This window comes from Protopterus annectens, chromosome 3.part1, assembly GCF_019279795.1.
Source record: "Protopterus annectens isolate FY-2018-M chromosome 3.part1, PAN1.0, whole genome shotgun sequence".
Lineage (NCBI taxonomy): Eukaryota > Metazoa > Chordata > Ceratodontiformes > Protopteridae > Protopterus > Protopterus annectens.
The window spans coordinates 1,037,800,169-1,037,818,286 of NC_056732.1; the positions used below are offsets into that span (position 1 = coordinate 1,037,800,169).

At 37.9% G+C, this 18,118-nt stretch overlaps 1 protein-coding gene across 1 annotated transcript in view; it reads right to left on the reverse strand.

The window, feature by feature from the left end:
- LOC122797746 (protein spire homolog 1-like) overlaps positions 1-18,118 on the reverse strand; it is a 966,788-nt gene that overhangs the window by 605,315 nt on the left and 343,355 nt on the right. The window lies entirely within an intron of this gene.

Below are 18,118 nucleotides of genomic sequence, written 5' to 3' on the forward strand. Positions count from 1 at the left end.
GATTAGCTAAAAAATCCAAAACTTTATGGCTTGGTGTCATATAAGATCAAATGTGTTCATAAGGGCCCAAGTAGCAAATCTTTCCCATTAGCTTTGATATATTTTCCTAGTTGAAGGTTTGTGATGGGCTACAGTGACCTGATGGACAGATAAGGAAAGGGAAGGATGCCTAGCAATCATGGGAATTGGAGAAGCCACGCCGTGAGCTTGAGATGATGAAGGTTTGGATGAACCAAGCCCTTCGGATGGGACAGCAGATCTGGAACTTGGTCTAATATCCACGGTTCCAGAAGAAGAGGAGGCCAAAGGAAGGGGATCAAACTTTTTCGAGGCCAGAAGGGGACAATGAGGATTACTGAGTTCGCAGACCTACTTGCTTTCTTTAGGAAGTGGGACATCAAAGGAAACAGGGGGGCATACAGAAGATCGGGGGGGGGGGCAATCGTGGAGAAGAGCGTCTCTGGGTGATTTCCCCAGAGGGGGAATTAGGGCAAAGTAACTACTGCATTTGTTGTTCATAGGGGACGTGAAAAGATTGCAGCAAGGTTGGCCCCAGTGATGAAATATTTGTTTCACCACCACAGGGTTGAGAAATGACTCGTGAGGCATGAAAATGGTTCTGCTCAGCTTGTCTGCTATCACGCTGGAGCTCACCGGAATGTGCATTGCTGTGAGAAAGCGGTTGGAAGAAATCGCCCATTGCCAAACTCTGAGGGCTTCTCAACACAATGGGTAAGATATGGCTCCCCCTTGCTTGTTCATATACCAAATTAGTGACATGTTGTCTGTTTGAATTGCTACTGTTCCTAGAGAAAGGGCATCCTGGAATGCTTGCAATGCTAACAGCACTGCCCTCATCTCCAGAACATTGATGTGCAAGTTGGCATACAGTTGGGACCACGTGCCTTGGACTGTCCTTCCCAGATAATGCCCCCTCCCTATCTGGGAAGCATCCGTGGTCACTATGGCTTGGGGTTGTGGAAGAATGAATGGTCGGCCCGAGAGAATCTTGTTGGAATGGAGCCACCACGAAATATCTTGTTTGCAGCGATTGGTCATCACAATTAGATAAGACATTGGTTGATGTATCAGAGACCACTGGGAGGCAAGTAGCCACTGTAAGATTCACATGTGATACCTTGCTAAAGGGACAAGAGTGACTGAGGCTGCTATCAGGGCTAATACTTGTAGCACTAATCTTGCTGGAACACTTTTGCTTTGGATAATTTGGCCGACCTGAGATCTGATCTTCTGTAGTCTTTCTAGTGGAAGTGAAGCAATTCCTGTAACAGTGTCCAACTGGGCTCTGATAAATTCTAATTGTTGAGAAGGCTGTAAATTTAGCTTTTCGTAATTTAATGTGATGCCTAGAGATGCACAGAGCTGCAGAGTGTAATCTCTTTCCCGTTCTGATGCCTGGTGGTAGCGGTGAAGAGCCAGTAGTTGAGTTATGGAAATACTCGAAATCCCTGCAGTCTGAGATGAGCCACAACCACTGTCATGCATTTGGTGAACACCCTGGGGGCTGTGGTGAGTCCAAAGGGCAGTGCTCTGAACTGGAAATAACTGGCTCCCAGCCAGAAGCTCAAATATTTCCTTGAGTGTTTGTCCATTTTTATGTGGTAAAACATGTCCTGGAGGTCTACAGAGCACATCCAATTGTGTTTTCCCAAGAATGGAAGTATTGACTGTACCAAGACCATCCAGAATTTGTTTTGCTGAACTGCCTTGTTGAACTGGCTGAGATGGGTCTGCAGTCCTTTTTTTTTGGGCACTAGAAAGAACCTAGAGTAAAACCCAGATCCTATTTGATCTGGTGGGACTTTTTGGACGACTCTTGTCAAGCAGTTTTTGGATTTCTGATTCTGCTTCTTCCCTGTGACTGGGAGGAACATCTGGGAGTCTTTTTTGGTGTTATGGATGTTCAGATAGTGGGATTTTGTAACCTCCCTCTGGATATTATTCCGTGTACCCATATGTCCTAAGTTATCAGCTGCCAGGCAGGCTGGTGCAGGGATAGTCATTCCCAGACCGCCTCCAGAGGAGGGCAATTGGGCCTCCCTTCAGGTGTGCTGATAGGAAGTACCAGAAAAAGAATCTCTGGACCCCTGGATCTGTGGGCCACTTCTGCACCTGAAGCAGCATCTTCCATTACTTCCCCCTCTGCTCCCAGGGAAAAAGTCTTCGCCACATGAATCCCAGAAAGGCCTTTGGGATTTTTTTAAACCATGGTCTCCACTTCTCTGGTTCCTAGAGTAATGTCACTGAGGAGTGGAGAAATGTATGTCTATGGCAGAGAGTCTTTCCATCTTTTTCACATCTGGCGAAATTGTCTAACTTTGGGGCCAAAAAGAGATGATCCATCAAATGGAGCGTTGTCAAACGAAGCTTTAATAAGCCCTGCAAAAATCACACAAGTGCATCCAGAATGCTTTCTAATGGCTATGCCTGAACCTGGCACTCTTGTTGTCCCTTCAGCTGTGTGGGCAATCAGCCTCACAGACAAGTTAGAAATTGCTTTGTGGGTGGAGAGCTGAGAAGTAACTTTGTCCCGTACCCCTTCAGCTACAGCTTGTGAGAAGGTATTCAAAAGCTCTTTGACTAGACCCTCTGTAATCCTGTAAAGTGCACCATGTAGTTCATGGACCTGAGAGCAAATGTCGAAGTGTAAACAAGCTTCCCAAACCTATCCATAGTCCTATACTCCTTGTTAGGAGGATGGATAGTAGGACTTTCCTCAGCAAGTTCCTTCTCTGTGGCTGCAGCTATCACCATGGCATCAATATGTATGCCTTTTGACCAGTGCTGCTCTTCCTTAGGGGCTGAAATGATCCAATCAGTTCTCTTGGGGATTAGTTTGATGGAGTCGGATGACTTCCACGCCCACTGAGCAAATCAGTTTAATGAGATCATCAGCGGGCAGAGAGATCCAAGAAGTAAAGGGTTGGGTACAAAAAGCCTCCAGGTATACCAACTCCGATGAAGGTTGGAGAGAAGACCAGCTACCCCTGTTTCCAGGATTTTTAGGATGTCCCCCAAGGAAACATCATCGGGGGCGACCTGGGGGAACCTTCCTCTTCATCAAAGTTGGTATCTTTGGTGAAAGACACCTCCATGGAGTCTACGTGCGTCCTCTTGCACTTTTTCTTCACAGGCATTTCCTCAGGGGGATGCTCTGGGGAAGTATTGGAAGAGGAAACCACCAAGGTGGGTCTTTCCTGGGGTTTTTCTGCCCTCTGTCCTGGAGATGAAACAGACAGACACTCAGGAGAAGGAGATGTGGAAAATCTGGCAGAGACTAAGCCCCAGTGGACAACACCTTCTCCATGATTCTGAAAGCCAGCCCCCCCAATAGATGGATGGGAGCTCAGAACCAAAATAGACTCCTTCGGAACAGAGATCCCACCCCGCACTGAGGAAGCCACCCTGAAACAGCAGCCTGGGTCGATCCTATGAAGGCCAAAGCACCAAGGGTCATGAACGGCTCTGAAGTTAAAAAAGCCAATCCATGCACCTCAGACACGACCAGGGAGTCTAGACCCCAGTAGGCTTCTGGTGCCAAAAGGCCGGAAGAACTCAGGGCAGTTCTTGGTACCAGAGATGAAGTTGCTACTGAACAGAGACAGTCGATGATAGGAATGTCAGAACTGAGGGCTCCAATGTCTCAACAGGAGTTGGAGGAGGAGGAACAGGTTGAGTCATAGTTCGAGTGGTTCTGATGCCAGCTTGGCTAGGAACCAAAGACAATCCCCTTGCCATCAGGAGCTGATCCACCAGACTCATGATGTCTGCTTCAGAGAGACTCTTGGTGGAATGAACAGAGGCAGGTGAAGGAGACCTAGTTGGTCTCACATCGAGGAAGGGGCTTGGAGGTCTGTCCTTGAAAGGATCTATCAATGGAGAGTATTTGAATTTTGGAATAGAAATAAGCTCCAACAACAAAGAGTCCTTAGGTGCCAAAGTGGTAGCCTTCTGTTCCGAACTTTTCATAGGTGCCAAATCAGGTTTTCCATTCAGTCTGTGGAACTCTTCGGTACCAAAGGCAATTTTGAAACCTTCTTGATCGGTTCCGAGGAACTAGGAGCCGAATAAGATCTTTTCTTAGAGGTGGAAGATGCAGATGATGAAGATGATGTGCTGGCTTCCATTCTGGACACGGAAATAGCCTCTTCAAAATTAGACCAAGAATCCTTTCAGAATCAACTTATTCTTATGTTCTGTTAGCGTCCTAGTAGAAAGCCATGGCAAATTGAACAACATTCTTGAAAGTGGACTTTGCCTAAACAATAAACACAAAGGGTATGCCCATCGGACTTGGGCATTTTAAACACCTTTTGAATTCCAAGGTGTCCTTTGAAGACTTGGACGGAGAATCCAATTTCTCAGCCTTAACTATTAGGTTATAGCCACACACACACACACACACACTGACAGGAAGGATAGAGAGACTTTTTTTTTTTTTTTTTTTTTTTTTTTTTTTTTTTTGGGGCGGGGAGAAGAAAGGAAGCAATACCAACAATGGTATCAAATAACTACCTTAAAGGTAAAAAAGAAATATAAACAATAGTATCAAAAGAAGGACTACCAACAGTGGTAGAGAAAGTGAAAGACACACTCACATGCTAAAGGCAATAACAAGAGGAGCAGGTAGAAAAAAATATAAACCAAGAATAGAAGAAGACAAAAGGGGAATATTAAAGGATATTTAAAAGGAAAAAAACTTACTTTTTTACTAGCTAAAGCTTGAGAGCGGTGATATGCATCTGACCCATGAAGCGGTAAATTTGAGAGGAGCATTATGGGTAAAAGCCTAGCTCGAGCGTTTGGAAGGCACGAGCTGAAATAATGGCAGTCAGTTCCGAGGTTAGGATCAGAGCCCACAGTCAAGGATTATGTGAAGACTGACAACAGCAGATCAAAAGTTTGTTACGGTGCTCGACCAGGGCCCTGGGGTTGAATGCAACACAAATGTCACATTAAACCTCCATGTGGTTGGCACATAGACAACAGAGGCACTCCTCGTGGAAGTGGACATGGGCATCTTCCGACCATATGCGGTGCACCTTTTAAAAACAACCGGCTTGCCTGACATGCTGAAACAAAAAGCAACGACCAAAGCCTAAGGGATATGCTAAAATCGTTAAATGGGAAAAAGCTACAGTCAAAACTTAAAAAGGACCAACAGTAACAGCCAGAAACACTAAAGAACTCTAACTCTAAAGGGAATAGGCTAAAACTAAAAAGGGCGCAAAAAACCCAACGACAAAAACAAGCAACTGCTAAACACAGAAAATGGGAGGGGAGACACTACAACTAATCACAAGACCAGAAGATTACAACAAAACTACCAAACTACTACAAGGAGAGAAATCAACAGAAAGAGGACACATTTAAGTAAACCAGAACTTGAGGTACAGTGTCCAGGAAAACCAAGAAACAACTTTGAAAATGAAAACAGGCACCAATGGAGGTGAAATAAACAAGTCTAAATGCTGATAATGGAAACGACAGCTAGGTTTATTCAGTACATAAATGCACACATCACACAACGTTTTCATCCACCGGACTTCATCAGATGTAACATTTTATCTATGCTGTACCAAACCTTTTTATACCCCTTCCCCCTATAGTTAATTAATCAATTAATGCTTAATTAATGCATTTAAAATGGTAAAACACATAAGCCCTTTTATATTCATTAGTAAATACACCCTCTACCTAAAAGATTTATTGTGAATACAAAACAAATACATAAAAGCTTTTTACTGAAACCTATTTGTATACTTGTACATTCAGTAATATTGCTAAATTAATACAGGAATAAAATTCATGTATTTAGAAAATTCATATATGCTCAAAGGTTTATAACACAAAAAACAGTTAAAGCAATTATAAGCTATATAGCTATATATATATATATATATATATATATATATATATATATATATATATATATATATATATATATATATATATTACATTGTTTTTAAATTATTAAAAAGGTATATATATTTGTCGTACAAGGAAACTTACATAAAAAAGTCTATTTGTTCACATACTTATCCTTAAAGTTAACTAAAGGAAATATTTGTGCTCAGCTTAATGTAATATAAACAAGTGTAACAAATGCTTAAATCTAGATAGCACCAAAAGGTGCTACATCTTAGCTGCCCTCATCCTTAAGACGGGGGCAATAGAAATGTGTTCATCAAGACCTGTTAATTTATTGGCTTCAAGTAATAACTGCCAATACAATTCCCTAACTTCTATCATGTTCTCCCCAAGGTCCGCCTCTAGTATCTTGATGTACCATTTCTATTACAAAGAAACCCCATTTTGCTCCTACACGTCATAGTGTGTTTGTATATTGCATTATTAATGTATTTTGTTCTAATAGCATTCAAGTGTTCATATATTCTTCTTTTTAATTTGCGCGTTGTCTTTCCAATATAAAATGCACCACATATTTTACATAGGGCTAGGTATATCAAACCTTCACTATTAGAATTGGAGAAACTACCACTCCTAATAGTATACTGCCTTTCTGGAATATATACGAAATCCTGTCCTAAAATGTGTACACATTGGGCACATGTTCCACATTTGTAAGTCCCTGGCTTTTTTCCACTTGGCCCTTTGTGGTTCTTTTCCAACAATTCCTTGAGATTTTTACCATTTTGAACAAATTCTCCAATTCTTAATAGCAACCAAATTTTTCCCAATGTTGTTTAATAATATTTATAATCATGGGTGTTTTTTGATGATAGTACAAAACATAATTTCCCCCAAAAGTGTTCCCTGTCCTACACTCCTTTTGCACCTCTACTTTTTCACATCCCAAAATTGGGGCAAATCTAGAGGTTCTAGCATTTTTAACTTCTACCATCACTTCCTCCACCATTGATGCAGGATATTTCTTAGCTAAAAACAGGTCCCTTAACTTCCAACTTTCAAGTTCAAAGTCCACATCCCTAGATGTCATCCTGCTACTGCGGATAAATTGCCCCTTAACAATACTTCTTTTTTGTTTGTATGGGTGTGAGCTACTAAAGTATAAATAAGAGTTGGAGAAGGTGTCCTTCCTGTATACTCTTGAGGTATACTGCTGTAGAGGTTTGTCTTTCTCAATAGAAACGTCCAGAAAATTCATCTCTTCTCTAGAAATATGATGTGTAAATTTTAAAAAAAATCAGTGGTATTATTTAAATACTGTATAAATTCCTTTAGTTTGGTCTCCCCTCCCTTCCAAAAAATACATATATCATCCAGATAATGTTTATAATATACCCAAGAACGTGCATATTCTGAATCAATAGCCACCCCTTGTATCTGCTTATAAAATTCACCTTCAAAAAATAGAAAGTTTTGTTGCAAGACCAAATCCATAAGCTCAGTGTGTACCAAAAAATTATTATGGTCCAAATTTCCATACTTATTAATAGCCTCCTGAAACCATTCTAGACCTGTAGAGTAAGGAATCACATTAAACAGGTCCTGTATGTCCAAAGTAACAAAAATTATGGAATCAGAATACATATCATCCCTAAAGGAGTCTTTCAAAATTCCATGAAAAGAAACCCATATGTTCTTTAATTTAGTATCTAGAAATTTGGCCAAAGGATAAGTTTTGGAACCATATACATTCTTATGCACTTTGGGTATCTCAAATATGGCTGGGATCCTGGGTTTTTTCACGCTAAGGTATCTGTAAGTATCATGGTTAATTAAATTATCATCCAGCATTTCTTTTAAAGCAAAATCTATTTTGCGATAGGCCACATTAATTTCATTCCTTGATACCCTCACATATTGAGTGGCATCATTTAACATGTTCATCATTTTACTGGAATATAAAATAATGTCTATCAGTACTACCCCACCCCCTTATCTGGTTGTATCACCCTAATATAACTATTTTCCTGTAGTGATTTGAGAAGTTCCATCTCTTCCTTAGTAAGATTTGATTTACCTTTCCATTTTTCCTTAAATATTTCTCTAATCTCCTTTTCTATCTGCCTTTCCAGATTTTTTTAACTGGGGGTGCATGTTCATGGTACTGGGTTTTTTAATTTTGATGTTACCTCTAGTATTTTGCTGCCCATGAAACATAATTTCCAAATTTTTCTCTCTCAAAAAGATCCTTAAATCTATCAAACTATCCACCATATTACCCCTACTAGAAGGAATAAACTTGAAACCTTTTGAAAACAGCGTAAAATGCTGCATATTTATCTCCACGCTACTGTAATTGTAAATACTAAAGTCCTGAAATATATGCTGTGGTCCCTGAACAGTAATATCTCCTATATTTTTCCCAGTATCATGTTCCCCTTCAATGCTACTTTGCTTAATTATTTCCTGCCGCTTGGGGAACCACTGGGAAAATACCGTACAGGTGATTTATATCTCAGTCTATCTGATCTCCTAAGTTCCGGATATTCCTCAATTTCTTCATTGTTTGGTCCCATACCCACATTATTCTCATTGTTCTCCTGCCTATGTATAGGGTCCCATACATTGTGTGCCCCATAATGTTTATTCGTGGGACCTGTATTTATTTCTACATTCCTGGAATGATACTTTGAAATAAAGCTGTTTTTTTTAGGGAACGGATATGCTTTCCTCTGGTGGTATTCCCTCAGGTCTCTATCAAATTTTCCACATTTCCTCTTAAAAATTACCTGACATTTGTCTTCCACCTGTTTAATTAAAAAATATATTCTTTTTTCATTGCCAATACTAAACATTAAATCTGTAGTCACCATTTTATTTAAACATTCTATTTCCTCACACAACCTTTGCATATTTCTGTCATTTTCTCTAATAAGAGCTTTCATAACCTCAAACCTGCTATGGTCAAATATTTTTTTAACAATTCCTCATGGAAGGTAGACCCTTCCACCACATTATTCGGGTATTTAAACATCCGTAGCCCCTTTGGGACAATACCCCTAACAATACAATCCTTCAAGTAACTGTTGTCCATACCTAAGGCTTAATGTCTAAAAATTAAATCTGACAGTTTATTAACATTAGCCCGGTAAGAAATATCCGAGTCAGTTATTTCTTTCCCATCCAGGGGAAAATCTGAATCTACAGTACCTTTGTAGTCGGAAAACAGGTTGTGGGAGTCCAACCATGAAGCCAATGCACTTGTATCTGTCCAGTCCACCTGCCCGTTTTCGTTGGCATTAGCACAGTGTCTAACCATTGACACTCCCCTTCCACTTCCATTGGTTTGCAACCTGCAACCCTCTTGTCCATTCAGACCTACATTGTTGTTTAAGGTGTCCCAAATTAGTGTTACCAGATCTAGGAATTGCTCCATTCACGTTTTCTGCCTCAGTCCTGCTACCACGCTGCGGTTTACCAGTTCCTGATGTCATTACTTCCTTTCCAAAACTATCGCATGGTCTGGACCGTGCTTCAGCATCCTGATTGCATGCTGGGGTAGACAAACTACCCAAAAAGGTGCTTAAATTATCCAAACCATTTTCTTCCATGGCATTATTCCCACTAACCTGGGAATTAGCATTTGATATAAGGGAAATAAGTTGAGTGAGCTGTCCTTCCACTCGTGACAGCCGTGCAAGAATGTCTGTTGCTGTCTGTACTTCCACCCCTTGGAAGCGGTCTTCCACCTCCAATACCTCCATGTCACCAATAATCAAACCAAAATTGAGGTACAGTGCCCAGGAAAACCAAGAAACAACTTTGAAAACGAAAACAGGCACCAATGGAGGTGAAATAAATAAGTCTAAATGCTGATAATGGAAATGACAGCTAGGTTTATTCAGTACATAAATGCGCACATCACACGGTGTTTTCATCCACCGGACTTCATCAGATGTAACAAATGTTATCTATGCCGTACCAAACCTTTTTATACCCCTTCCCCCTATAGTTAATTAATCAATTCATGTTTAATTAATGCATTTAAAATGGTAACACACATAAGCCCTTTTATATTCATTAGTAAATACACCCTCTACCTAAAAGATTTACTGTGAATACAAAACAAATATATAAAAGATTTTTACTGAAACCTATTTGTATACTTGTACATTCAGTAATATTACTAAATTAATACAGGAATAAAATTCATGTATTTAGAAAAGTCATACATGCTCAAAGGTTTATAATAAAAAAAACTGTTAAAAAGCAATTGTATGCTATATATATTAATTTTTTTTTTAAAAAAATTATTAAAAAGCTATATATATTTGTCGTACAAGGAAACTTTCAGAAAAAAAGTCTATTTGTTCATATACTTATCCTTAAAGTTAACTAAACAAAATATTTGTGCTCAGCTTAATGTAATATAAACAAGTGTAACAAATGCTTAAATCTAGATAGCACCAAAAGGTGCTACAACTTAGCTGCCCTCATCCTTAAGATGGGGGCAATGGAAATGTGTTCATTAAGACCTGGGAATTTATTGGCTTCAAGTAATAACTGCCAATACAATTCTCTAACTTCTATCATGTTCTCCCAAGGACTGCCCCTAGTATCTTGATGCACCATTTCTATTACAAAGAAACCCCATTTTGCTCCTACACGTCATAGTGTGTTTGTATATTGCATTATTAATGTCTTTTGTTCTAATAGCATTCAAGTGTTCATATATTCTTCTTTTTAATTTGCGTGTGGTCTTTCCAATATAAAATGCACCACATATTTTACATAGGGCTAGGTATATCAAACCTTCACTATTACAAATGGAGAAACTACCACTCCTAATAGTATACTGCCTTTCTGGAATATATAAGAAATCCTGTCTCAAAATGTAAAAATCTCATGGAATTGTTGGAGAAGAACCACAAAGGGCCAAGTGGAAAAAATCCAGGGACTTATAAATGTGGAACATGTGCCCAATGTATACACATTTTGAGACAGGATTTCTTATATATTCCAGAAAGGCAGTATACTATTAGGAGTGGTAGTTTCTCCAATTGTAATAGTGAAGGTTTGATATACCTAGCCCTATGTAAAATGTGCGGTGCATTTTATATTGGAAAGACCACACGCAAATTAAAAAGAATATACGAACACTTGCATGCTATTAGAACAAAAGACATTAATAATGCAATATAGAAACACACTATGACATGTGTAGGAGCGAAATGGGGTTTCTTTGTAATAGAAATGGTGCATCAAGATACCAGGGGCGGACCTTGGGAGAACAGGATAGAAGTTAGGGAATTGTATTGGCAGTTATTACTTGAAGCAAATAAATTCCCAGGTCTTAATGAACACATTTCCATTGCCCCCATCTTAAGGATGAGGGCAGCTAAGTTGTAGCACCTTTTGGTGCTATCTAGATTTATGCATTTGTTACACTTGTTTATATTACATTAAGCTGAGCACAAATATTTTGTTTAGTTAACTTTAAGGATAAGTATGTGAACAAATAGACTTTTTTCTGTAAGTTTCCTTGTACGACAAATATATATATACCTTTTTAATAATTAAAAAAACAAATTAATATATATAGCATACAATTGCTTTAACTGTTTTTATTATAAACCTTTGAGCATGTATACATTTTTTAAATATATTAATTTTATTCCTGTATTAATTTAGTAATATTACTGAATGTACAAGTATACAAATAGGTTTCAGTAAAAAGCTTTTATGTATTTGTTTTGTATTCACAATAAAACTTTTAGGTAGATGGTGTATTTACTAATGAATATAAAAGGGCTTATGTGTGTGTGACCATTTTAAATGCATTAATTAAACATGAATTGATTAACTATAGGGGGAAGGGGTATAAAAAGGTTTGGTACGGCATAGATAAAATTTGTTACATCTGATGAAGTCCGGTGGATGAAAACGCCGTGTGATGTGTGCGTTTATGCACTGAATAAACCTAGCTGTCGTTTCCATTATCAGCATTTCGACATTCACCTCCATTGGTGCCTGTTTTCATTGACAAATTTAAGTACTTATCCCCACTGGAGACTCTACCAGAGAGAGAGAGACATGTCTGATGCTGAGAGCGGCAAACGAGATCTGGGGGGGGGGGGTAGAGGGCAGCATGGGATCATGGAAGTAGGAGGAGTTCGAGCCTAGAAGCTGTGTATAAAGCTGCCGGTTCAGATCAGATGATGGATCCTATGACCCAAGAGTGAGGAATTGTGACATGGATAACATCAGATCAGATGCCTTATACTACTACTACTTAATGCAAATTGCTTGGTGGAATAACGCTTCAGCTTAAGACATATTTAAAACAAAAAAAGGATTTGAAAAGAAACACTGCAAAGGTGAGACAGGGTAAACTTTCTGTGACACATCTGAATAACTCACTGAATTTATATACGTTTGAAATGTGGACATAATTAAAATTCGGTACTTAGCTGAGAACTTAACAGCTGCAACAAAAATGTTCAGCAGAACCAGCATGTCCTGCCCTCCACAATACATCGTGCCTGTCTGATTAACATGATGAAAGCTCTCAGAGGCAATGATGAATCTGAGGACTCATTGTAGGTAAGGAAGGTAATAGGAGAACACATGAAAATGGCAAGTTTTCAAAGGAACCTCAAAATCTATTCAAAATTTATTTTATTTTACTGCATTTATCCTTTGTTAACTTGGTTGGTCCTACTAAGCTAGCAGGCTCTTTTCAGGGTACATGAGAATTGGTATTTATACTCATACTAGTGGAAATTTGGCTAGGGCATCGAGGAATTTCCCTTTCTCATCACTGTTGCGAGTGGGATCCATTTTGGAGGAGCAATTCCCATTTCCATTCCAGGCAGAGAGGTGGCACGGAGAAAAAGTAACAAGGAGACAATAGAGTGGGTGAGGGAAACAAAGAAGAATGTAAATATCGAGACTGAAGAATGTATGTAGGATTCTGAGAAGATGTTTCAAAGAAATCTGTTTGATGGAGATGAGTCTGTATATGATGGATGTGTAGTTACAACACTCCAGTTGGAAGGGCTGCAGAATGATTTACTTAAAGAAATGGTGATGCAGAGTGAGCCAGAAAATGAAGGATATGTTTCCTGGGGAGACATTATGGAAAAAATACAAAAGGAGGATGCAAAGACAATCCTGAAGAATAGTGGTGAGATGAAAAAGAAAAGAAACCGTATGTAGAGAAAATGAAAGAAGGCAAAAGGGGAGTAGCAGAAGAGAATTAAAAAAAAAATGAAAAACTGAATTTTTACCATGTACTTCCAAGTAAAGAAGACAAATAGACAGGTATGAAGTGTGGGGCAATGTAATAGCTCCTTTGGGTGTAAAGGCATGCAAGGTAAGAGCATTTATTCTTAATACCAAAGAGATATTTTGTGACATTATATTTCAGATTCTTTTTTTCAAATTTTCAAAAAAATTTTCCAGTGAAAAAACAAAGACCATAACCTATGAAATCTTTATGTGATAAAAGCATTTAACAGGGAAACAAAAAGGAAAATGGATGTACAATTTCAAACAGAGGTAGAAAGAGAGAGTTTGAAAGGACATTTGAAAACTTTATGTAAAGAAGTACTGGACATTGCAGAAGTTTATGACAAAAGGATTTCATGGACTGGTGATTGTGATTCTAATATTATGTTAAAAATAGAAAGAGAAATAATTATAAATATACCAAGCATAATAAATGGGGGAGGATAGGGGTGTTGTAAAATACTGGGGACAACCCAAAAATTAAAGTTATGTACTCGCCATAACTGTGCATTTGTGTTATCCATTTTCATTCTTCCTCAACCACTGGGTATTGGATTTGACCTCCGATCCAACTCTGCCACATTCACTAGACTTTCAGATACAACTCATAAGCTCCTCCTTCTACCCATAATGCCCCAAATACCTCAAAGTGAATTTGCTGCCTTATAGATCCTAAGATAGTGCAATAAGAAAAGAACAGTAGATCTGTGGCTCAAACCTGGAACAAAAAGTTCTAAAAGATCCATAGGGTCAACTCCACAAGAACAAAGAAAGTGGGAAAGAGGGTTGTGAGCTATTTCAGCTTGTAGCCTGCTCATGTGTAAAAAAAATATTATTTACTGTTCAGTGGAATTGCTAAATGGTTGAAAAGTGTATGCCCTGCATGCAGAAAAAAAAATAGGAGTTTTTTATCTGGTTCAGTTATATGTTTGATTACCCTAACAGTTTGATTATTCAAACTGCCCTGGGTCCTAATTAATTAGTTTGGATAATCGACTCTCTCCTGTAGATGAAAAAGAATATAAGCAACTAATTGTACTGGAAGCTGGTATAATGGTTAATGTGTCCGACTCACAGAAAAAAGGTACAGTGTTTGATTCTCACCTTTGGAAGGGAAATTGGCTAGGCTTAGAATGGCCTATTAAGAAAGCTAGCCTAATTAGCTATGAACTTATGAAACCATGTATCTAAGGAAAATGAAAATTTTAGAGTGATTTCAGTAAAACTTAATAGTAATAAGAATATACAGTAAGCAGAGTAGGGATTTTGGAGTAGTATAATGCACGTGATGTAGATGCAATTTATATTAGAAGACAAGATTTTTAACAAATGAAGAAATATTACAAACTATGAGGAGGAAACATCATCTGAAATCTGGGGAATGAGAGATGTTCTGGAATAGCCATATCTGTAGAAATACAGTAAAGAAATGTAACTTTAGCAAAAATGGGAAGATTAACCACTGCAGATTTAAAATGGAAAGAAAAAATATATAAAATTAAAACATTACATGCTTATGCTAATTGTAAAAAGAAATGGAAAGTTTATTTAATCAGATTTTAGACTATGTAGTGAGAAATATGAATACTAAAACAAGTTATAAGATGTGGAATATTAAAACTTTAGGACCAAAATTCATGACTTACAAAAGAGGTACGTATAGAACTGAAATACATTATTTTATACTATCAGAAGGTTAAGTTATAAGAGAAGGGAAGGTAGGTGAAGCATGATTTTCTGATCACCCTGCAATATGGCTAGAGATAAAGGGAAACAAGGAATATATAAAATAGCAAAAAATATAAGCAGTCCTGGCTCCCAAGAGTCTCCTCAAAAGTATGCAACACAACAAGGAAAAACAGAATTGAAGCAGACCACCACGATAAAATCAACGATTTATTAGTAAAAGATGAGCGCTTTCGCGTGCACAAAGAGCACGCTTCTTCAGATCTAATGTACAAACATAAGCTTCCTTTTATATAGAGAGGGGGAGTGTACTCCCTACTCTCTTAATGTGCAATCATCCAATTAATCAAACAATTAAACAATTAAAAGCCAATCACATATCCATCCTAAGGAACAGTTCTAACAGTTTAAACTAGCTGATAGAAACACTATTATCTAAAAATATGTACCAAAATAACAAGATGTGAAACAAAAATAATATATAAGTATATACATATAAAATATAAACATATAAACATAAAACATATATATATATATATATATATATATATATATATATATATATATATATATATATACACACACACACACACACACACACACAACTGCTCAATTGGATATTATCATCATCCTAAGATGTTATAAAATATATATATATATATATATATATATATATATATATATATATATATATATATATATAGATACATATATATCCACATATACAGCTCACTAACATCCAATACCAGCCTAAAGACATGTATGTTCTAAAAACACTTTCATAAAAATACCAAAAATACTAATGAAAAAATATATATCAAAAGAAGAATAGAAGATACCAAAATAAGAAAAAATGTGTATATATTGCTTATATATCACCCCAAGAACCCAATCCTGTGTTTGGGAGCAACTTTTCCATGACCACCACGATGCCACTATGGTCAGAAGGTCCTTTTGCATGGCACATCCTGTAAATAAGGGTCTTGCATCCCGAAAGAAATCATCATCTCTCTCTATTCTGCAATTGCAGTCAAAAACCCTCCAAGTGTAACATGTCTAAACCACTATGGGCCTGAATACTACGAACCCCGCTATGACCCCCCCCCCCACAACTAATGTGAGCAAAAAGTGCACTCACTATTGAGTTCTCGGTCCATCCTGTATTGTCACTTTCGTGCCTTCAAGGAAGATCTAATACTAACATAAGAATTAAGTCCTGGGGGATAGTGTGCCTTCAATCTCAAAATCCATCCTAACTCCATGTTTTCTAACTCATTAAAATTATCACCCTTCCTTTTATTGGGAATTTTTTTCTGCAACACTTTAAAACCAAAGGTGTGTCCAGGATATTCCAAAATGTGCTTAACCAGAGCATTCTTGGTATCAGACTTTTTTATTTCATAGATATGATCATATATCCTGTCCCTCAACCGCCTGGTAGTCATGCCAATATAGAAAGCTTGGCACAGTTTACAATTAGCCAAATATATGATGTTCTTATCTTCACAATTGGCTGTATGTCTAGGCTTAAATGTATAATCTAGAGTAGGATGTATAAACTCCTGTTGACCAGAAATCCAAGTGCACATGTTACACTTGCCACAAGGGTATGTACCCAATCTCTTCGTAGTTCTATGTATATTGTCTGTTGATCTCTCAAAATGCTCAACACACAATATCGTTTTTAAGTTTTTGCTATTCCTATATATAAAAGTGGGTTCATAGCCTACTATATTTCTAATGTCATTATCCATAGTCAGGATACGCCAGTTCCTAGAAACGATGCCTGTGATATGTTTAATGTTTTAGGTTAGGAATCAAAGTAAAAAGGTTTTTAACATCCAGCGTGACTAGTGTCCTTAAGTATAGTGGGTATATCTACTACTATAGGTCTTGATTTCTTCTCTATATAAATCGAGATATTCTCTGTTACCCATCCATTACCTACTACGATTGGACGTAAAGGGGGAGGGGTAACATCCTTATGGATTTTAGGAAGCCATGTTCTACCAAGAGAAATATAGGTCACGATCTATTTGTCTGCACATCATCAAGTCATACAATTCATTGTGCACCTCATATATCAATTTCTCTACAGTGCCTTGATCTATCTATATGTGTCAGTATCTTCAAGCAGCTTATTTATATATAGTACATAATCATATGTATTTAACAAGACAACCCCCCCTCCCTTGCCTGCTGGTTTAATAACCAGACCTGTATTATTGAGCAGAGAGCGTATAGACGCCCACTCTTCTTTACTAATGTTAAAAAACAATGCCTTAAGTCTAGTATCTGAATAATACAAGTAAAAATCTCGTTCACATGCTTTAATGAAGCATTCTAAAAACGGATGTAGCACGGGTGTAAAAGTGCTCTTTCTTTTAAAACTGAACAAATCATGTTCATTTAGACCAGAAACATTATCCTTATTAAAGAACAATTTCAATGAAATAGATCTAACAAACATCCTTAAATCAATGAGTACCTCACTAAGCTGACTAACCTGTGCAGGTATAAAGGAGAGTCCTTTATTAAAAATGTCAATGTCCATGTAAGAAAGTTCAAAACTGGAAAGGTTAAAAACTAGACTATTCAGTCCCTTGTTCGTCCTTTTCTCGTCGATGATTCCCCCGAATATTTTCTTTTCGTTCTCCCACGACTCCACGACCTGTTCCCCTATGTTCTGTTGAGTTGCACAGGTAAGGGCAAAAAACGCTCAATACTGTTCTGTAAAACCTTTGACTTGGCTCCCATGTTGTTATGCCGGGTGAATGCCAACTGATTCGGGGGAGGAGTATCTGATGAATCTAACATCGAGGCTCCAACAGCCTCAGAATGTGACGTCAAAACGTTATCAGGCAAGGAGACGTTCATTAAAGGGGTAACCTGCGATAAGGCTGAAGAATTATCAGGTTGCATCACAATATGATGGGAATCTGTATCTGTAGACCCTTGGTTACGTGAGAATCTGGGCCAAACGAAAACTTGACCATTAGAGAAATCCTGATGATCTCTCTGAAGCTTCCGAAGCTTCGTTTGTTGAAGTCTATCACTGTAAGTACATATCTGGCCATATAGGTTATCGAGCCTCGTAAGGAACATTTCCCCTTTAAATCTCATAGATATATCTTTATGTAGCATTTCCGCTTTAGCGGCAAGCTCATTCTCAACAGGTAAAAAATAGTCTAACAAAAGTTTAATGTAATTGTAGCTAAGATCCAAATTCAATTTCTGCCAGCTCTTCAGT